The following is a 7591-nucleotide window of genomic DNA, read 5'->3' on the forward strand; positions in this document are numbered from 1 at the left end:
AGCTCCTGCGGTTCCAAAAACAGGAGGGGCCTTTAATTTCATAACCGCAGTGCCCCACTGCGGGATTGCTCCAGGTGCTTGCAATGTAGTACAATATATTACCTTACTGGGAGAATGCAAGTTTCCAGTACAAAGGACTTAACATTTCTTACATACTGCTTGACTAAAATCTTTACAAACATTGACTATATTCTATACAAGAAACACTTAACAAGGGTAAAAGGAGAAACAGAATCCGTTAGTCGCCTCTTACGACATGCTGGGGAGCATCAGGTAAATTCTTCCCCCTAACCCGCGGGGGGTAGAGGGGTGTATTAGAAACTTGTGGAAAGGAGCATGTGTGAAGTTATTTGTCTGAGCAAAAGCAAGGGCATTCACTCTTTCACAACCCATACACACCTGACTGGGTAATATTTCTGAAAATTGTCGATTGCAACTACATGTACCATGAAACTTCTTTTTCAATTTTGGTGTACATGGATTGTTTGGTTTATTAAAATAGCTTTTCAGGGTATTTTTTAGCATAACAGCAGCACTTGCCACATAATGTGACATGCAAGGCATCCTAAACAAAATGCGTTGTAAGATTTTTCTTGCAGTAACAAAAGCAAATTAAAAACTACACTAGTGAAACTTTCACTGTTAGAACTCAAGCCGAAAAACAATCAGACAGAAAAGACAGAAGTGAAAATGAAATAAGCATGCCACCTTAGCGGTCTGTGAATAAATTTACTTGCAATTAACAAACAAAGAAACAAAGTAAATCTTATGTTTAAATCACACACAGGAAGGCATGCTGCATATGGTGGGTAATCCTTTTTTAAAGTAAACTCATGTGAACAAACGAAACATACACTATGATACAGATTACAACACACATAAAATAAGGAGGTGCCTGGGGCTGAATAAGTTGAGAGCTTACAGCATGCATATTACCTTACTGGGAGAATGCAAGTTTCCAGTACAAAGGACTTCACATTTCTTACATACTGCTTGACTAAAATCTTTACAAACATTGACTATATTCCATACAAGAAACACTTAACAAGGGTAAAAGAAGAAACAGAATCCGTTAGTCGCCTCTTACGACATGCTGGGGAGCATCGGGTAAATTCTTCCTCCCGATCACTACCACTAGGCCAACCGTGCCGGTCTATTATTTTTAAGTAATATCAGCTTGTGAAGGAAAGCTCAAAGGTAAATTCTTCCCCCTAACCCGCGGGGGGGAAAAATACTTGTAAGAAGATTCAGAATTAGCCACCAATCACGGTCTCTTTGATACAAAATAGAAGAGAAAAAACCCCGCTAAAATATGTCTTCAAACTTGTATAAATGTTCAAATATAAAATCAAAATGATATGACTATAACAAAATCTGGTAACTGATACATTGGATATAAAAGATTATGTTTATCAAATTTGTTAAAAAAAAAAAAAGAAAAGAGGCATTTCAACACGGATACCTGAGAGATTTCAGCACTACAATGTATATGATACTAACAAAATCAACACATGCTCTTACTTTCATAAATATATATGTGTACTATATAATTTTATTATTATCTGCACTACAAAACAAATAAGCGCTGGTGTGCACAAAAAGAGGAAACCTGTATTCCATAACTTCTACTTAGTTTCTTTCAAAATTGTTGTCAAATATAAGTGGTTCAAAGGAAAATTGTTTGTGTTATTACAGTGGAATCCAGCTATAACGAACCTGGGTATAAAGAAATCCCTCTTTTAACAAACTGCCATTGATTTCCCGGCAGACAGCCTTCTATTTCTTACTTGTTACTTTCCGGCTACATCGAACCTTTTGAACTCATTTGCATAAAGAACCCCTCTTTTAACAAACACGTTTTCATCGCCCCAGAGCCGTTTTGTCTCTAAAAGTCACAGGGCTACAACGAACTGATGTCAATAATTGTCTCCAAAGACAAAAATACACAAACACAAGTGCACATCGCTTGATGAGCGAACTCAACAAACAGCGGGAATCACTTACCTTGGCGAAGGGTAGCAAACCTTGGTCAATTTACTTTTTTTGTACTCTCCAAGAAAAGATCGATGGGACGATCAATTGAAGGTGAGTGGGAAAACTTGTCTTAAGGCCATTTAGGGTTGAAAACTCTACAGCGAATTGCTGATATAACAAACTAAAATGTATCTCCCTTGAGATTCGTTGTACCCGGACTCCACTGTAGTTCACTGCAGAGATGGACAAAAGAACAGCAACCAACAGTGGGTATTTTTCCTTAGTTATGAAGACTTAAACACTTCTTGGTTACCATAGAGTTCCAGTTTTTGGATTGATGTTCATGCAAGCAACTATCAAGTAACTATCAAGTAAAAATCAAGTAACTACCAAGTTATCATAATTATTGCAGTGATGACGCTAGCTTTTAAATTTTTTTTAAACGGTGTTGCTTTGAAAGTACAGAATCTTGCCCAGTCACTCTTCTCATGCCAAGTGATCACATCTGATTACACTGTGACCATATTTACAGAAAAAATATGTCAAATACAATACTAACAGTATGACCAGCTGTTGCTTTAATTTTTGGCATTTTGGGTTGTATATATATAGGAAAACTGGAAATTTACAGTTAATGCAATCCCTGTCTATGCAAGAGAAGTTGTATTCTGGTCGTTGTCTTTCAGTCAGATAAGATACTGACTATCCCCTCATATACCTCCATGGTCAAAATAAATGACTTGGGTGCAAAGCAAAATTTAAATTTAAAAAATAGTTTCAAAAACATTCACCTAACACCCCCCCCCCCCCCCTCAAAAAACAAAAGCCACACAAATAAATTAAAAACAAATTAAAAATTTTAGTAATAAATTTTCATTTGATTAATATACTTACCCAACTCACATATAGCAATTAACCCATAGTTCAGTGCTGATACCGCTGTACGCGTCCCCTTAGCAACAAGGAAGACGCCTCTAAAAAAGAGTGACCGAGACCCGTAAGGGTATCCAGGCCAGCCCGTAAGGGAGGCTGCCTTCCATATGCGCGCGCATATGCCGCCATCTTGTCATTCTACACGAAGCCCAACTCACTACTTTTTTAGACCCCCATACCCCCCACAGCGGGGAGGCGGGAGGGAATAAACGATGTGAGTTGGGTAAGTATATTAATCAAATGAAAATTTATTACTAAAATTTTTAATTAAATTACATATCTTACCCAACTCACATATAGCAGATTGCTACTATAGGAGGAGGGTACTTACCAACTTAAGACCGCAGGACCTGCCCTGCAGCCACGAGAGCCGGCAAAGCCGCACTGCCATCTTGCCGCCTTGCAGCAATGTCTCTCAAATAAAAATTGATGAACACGTCCTCAGATTTCCAATAAGCCGCCGCCAGGACCTCTGATAGGCGCCCTGAGCGAAGCACGGCCACAGAAGACGCCCAAGCCCTCGCTTCGTGCGTCCTGGCTGACGTAAGAGGAAGCACCGCCCTGACCTCGCCAGACTGGCGTTGCCACCATCCATACGCTTGCTTAATGGTCAGTGAAACCCATTTAGTCAAGGTGACCTTCGAGATATCCTTCGCTCGCACAGTGTTGAGGGATATAAACAATAATTTCTGAGTTTCCGAGCGAATCGGCGAAGACCTAGACAGGTAGCTGCTTAACGCCCTGACAGGACAATTTGACAGATCGGGGTCTCCAGGGGCGAGTATATCGCTCAAGGGTGGAATACGAATGCAAGGCGAAGCCTGACCGGGCTTTTGATTTTTAGCGAGAAAATTAGACGTAAATCTCAAAGAGTAGGAGCCATCCCTCTCCAGGGAAATATCTTTAGCGAGACCAGAAAGTGCGTGCACCTCGCTACCCCTCCTAGCCGTGGCCAGCAAGACCAAAAACAGAGTTTTTCTCGTCAAATTAGGTAAACTAGCCAACCGGAGAGGCTCAAAGTCCTCCGATGCAAGGAAACGGAGAACCACAAACAGATCCCAGGCAGGGAGCTGTGATCTTGAGAGAGCTGCGTCAAGGGCAGCTCCCTTAAGAATGCTTGAAATGACGCCGTCAAGATTGATCTTGCGACCGAGCTGTCTAAGAGTGGAAGAAATCGCAGACCTTCTAACTCGCAGTGAAGAAGGAGAGACCCCCCTACTAGCCAACCAAGAGAGGTGGTTGGCTACCTCCATGGACCTTGGGGAAAGATGTTGAACCTTATTCTCAGAGCACCACTTGGCCCATGCAGCCCAATGAGAAGAGTAAACGGAGCTAGTTGAGTCTCTGTGTGCTTTCTGTACCAGTTTCAAAGTTGTGGCCGAGGCCCCGGCACGACGCAGAGCGATTCTGACAGAATCCAGCCGTGAAGCTGCAACGCTTGCGGATTCTCGTGCGGGACCCCTGACCTGGGCTGTAACAGGTCGCCCCTTCGAACGCCTAGAGGAATGGGTGGGCGCACTGCCAGCCGCAGAAGGTCCGGATACCAGTGCTGGCTGGGCCAAAGAGGAGCAACCAGCACCAGCGCTGGCTTTTCCAGATCCACTTTTCTTACTACCTTCCCTAGCAGGCAAAACGGAGGAAAAGCATACGCCTGCAGATTTGACCAATCCAGATCCAACGCGTTCACCGCCCACGCCAGAGGGTCCGGGAACGGTGAGACGAAAAGGGGAAGCCTGGTGGAGAATCTCGTTGCAAACAGATCTATGCAAGGCTTGTCTACTTGAACCCAAAGGCGGTCCAACGCCTGGTGGGAGAGGGTCCATTCTGAGTGCAGAACCTTGTCCCCCCGACTGAGGGCATCCGCCAAAACATTGAGCGTGCCCTTCAGGTACTTGGCTGAGAGAAGTATGTTGTGCGAGCTGCACCAAACCAACAGACGGCAAGCGCTCTCCGACAGCTTCTGCGAGCGTGTGCCCCCCTGCCGATTTATGTAAGCGGCCACAGTCGTATTGTCCGTGTGGACTTGAACATGACTGCCCCCCAGAAGCGGCAGGAAAGCCTGTAAACCCAGAGACACAGCCTCCAGCTCCAGCACGTTTATGTGCTGTGGAGCTAGGGAAAGATCCCACAGACCTGAGGCTGTCTGATCGGCCAGATGAGCACCCCAGCCTGTCATGGATGCATCTGTAACAAGAATGTTCTCCGGCGCCGGAGGAACGATCGGAACACCCTGAGAGACCCAGGGGAGCAGCCAAACACTTGTAGTGTTGTTGAACCAACTCCCCAGTCCTATGCGAACATTCCAGCCCTGAGAGGCTTGGTCCCACTGCCTCCTCAAAGCCGCCTGAAACGGCCTCTTGTGGACCCTGCCTAGAGGCACAAGGGGAGCCATCGATTCCATCTGCCCCAGTAGGGAGGACAACTCCCGGGCCGTGGACACACTCTTTCCTTTCAACGAGCGAACCAAGTTCTGAAGCTTGTCCACCCTCTTTTGAGAGGGACGGACTAACCACTCCACCGTATCGAAATCCATGCCCAGGTAAGTGAAGCGTTGGGATGGTTCTAACTCTGACTTCCCTAGATTGACTGTAAAGCCCAGCTGAGCCGCCAGGTCGAGAACCCTCGCAGTCTGAGTCCTGCACATGTACTGGTCCTGATGCAGATTCAACCAATCGTCTAAATACGCCCGTAGGCGTACCCCCTCTTGTCTGACAAGGGAGCAAAGCTGGCGAACGACCAGCGTGAAGATCCAGGGGGCCAGGGAAAGCCCGAAGGGGAGTGCCCGAAATTGAAACACTTTCTCGCCCCACAGAAAGCGCAGCCATTTCCTGTCTTGAACATGCATGAGCACATGGAAATATGCGTCGGTGAGATCCACCGACGTGGCCCAATCTCCCGGACGCAGAGCTTCCCTTACAGAGAGAGGAGTCTCCATGACAAACTTGACTACCCGTAGGTATTTGTTCAGGGTGGACAGGTCCAAAACAGGCCTCCATGCCCCTGAGGCTTTGGGCACCACGAACAGCCTGCCGTAAAAGCCGAGGGACTCTCGATCTCGAACTTCCTCTATCGCACCCTTCAGGAGTAGGGAAGCCACCTCCGCATGAACGGCTGACTTGGCTTCCGGGTCCACGGGATATCTGAAAGGCGGAGGTATCCTGGACAGAGGTGCCTTCCCCTCTGCCCAGAGGAGACGGAATCCCGAACGCACTATTCCCAAAATCCACCGGCTGGACACCAGGCGTGTCCAGGCGGCCAAGGCCCTGGAGGGGCCACCCGCCGCCACCACGGCGGGGGTTACTGGGAATAGTGGCTCGGGAGACCCTCATTGGGGGTGAGGCTTGTGCCCCGACCCCCGAGAACCCCCAAAGGAGCCTCTCTTCGGGTAAGGCGCGCCTCGCCCCCTACCCCGAAAAGAGGTGGACTGATTTTGCATCTTGCCCCCCCCAGACGAAGAAGGCTGAGCCTTACTCTGGGAGGTAGGCTTGCTCTGAACCTTCTGAAAGCCGTGGTGAGCAATCCTTGCAATAGCCAGATCCCTAGCGTCCTGGGTTTCCTTCTGCAAAGCGTCCAAAGAGGAAGTACCCAGCAGCGACCCTTCCGTAAACGGGGATACCTTAAGTCTGTCAATGGTACCCCTGTCTCGGATCTTTGAACCCGCCAAAAAGGCAGTTCTGCGGGAATGTACAGCATGCCCGTAAAGCCTGGCTGCCAAGCTCAATTGTTCCTGAGAGACCTTGGCAAGCGTCGCCAACAGAGTTGTCACATCCTCCTGGGAGGCGTCGTAACGGAACTCAAACGGGTCTAACGATGAAGCGATAGACCTAGACAAAGAGCGTTGGAGAGAACTAGAGACGGAACCCAACTCGAGCAGAGATCTACCCGTCTCCTCCAAAGCCTGAAGAGCAGACTCCGTGTAAGGGACTGATCTATCCCTGGCATACCCGTCCTCCCGCAGAGAAAGCAGTTCCGGAGTCACCGGTAGAACTGATCTCGGCAAAGCGAAAGAGTCAAGTAGAGCGACGGGACGAACCGACAGTTTAGAGCTCTTTGAGAGCGCAGAACAAGGAACGTGTTGACCCGCTTTAGCCAACCAGGGGCCCACCACCTCCGGCGCCTCCCCATGCTGTGACAACAGCGGAAAGGCATCGGACATAGCTCGACCTTTCGCAAAAACCTTCGACATCTCGACCGCCACAGAGGGGGACTCCCGGAATCGGAACGAACTTTTCGGTTCCTTAGCACTCCTGAAATCCCCTAAGGCAGAAGGAGGATGGACAAACTGAGATTTGTTCACCGCCACCTCCTCCTCGAGATATTTCGAAGCCACTCCAGCCGCCAGAGCCACCGCATCTGGCAGCTGCCGTGGCAAAAAGAATCCAGCACCTTCAGCCTGAGAGGCGGCACCGTCATCCAGGTAGCCTTCGTGCCCTTCCGTGCACTCCGGAGACTGGTCCCCGTACTGACTAACAGAGTCAAGTCCAGAGCCAGCCATACTACCACCAACTTCCTGCCCCCTGGGCGGAAGCAGATGCCCTTCAACCTGACTACGGCCAGGAAGAATAGGAACATCTGTTCGCTTGTCAGGGCTCTTCGCACCCACTGACACCCCGACTAAGCGGTGGATATCAGCCGATGTTTCAGAACTTTCACCTGGGATGAGACCCGAGGCTACTCCCTCAAG

This window comes from Littorina saxatilis, linkage group LG3 (assembly GCF_037325665.1).
Source record: "Littorina saxatilis isolate snail1 linkage group LG3, US_GU_Lsax_2.0, whole genome shotgun sequence".
Classification (NCBI taxonomy): Eukaryota; Metazoa; Mollusca; class Gastropoda; order Littorinimorpha; family Littorinidae; genus Littorina; species Littorina saxatilis.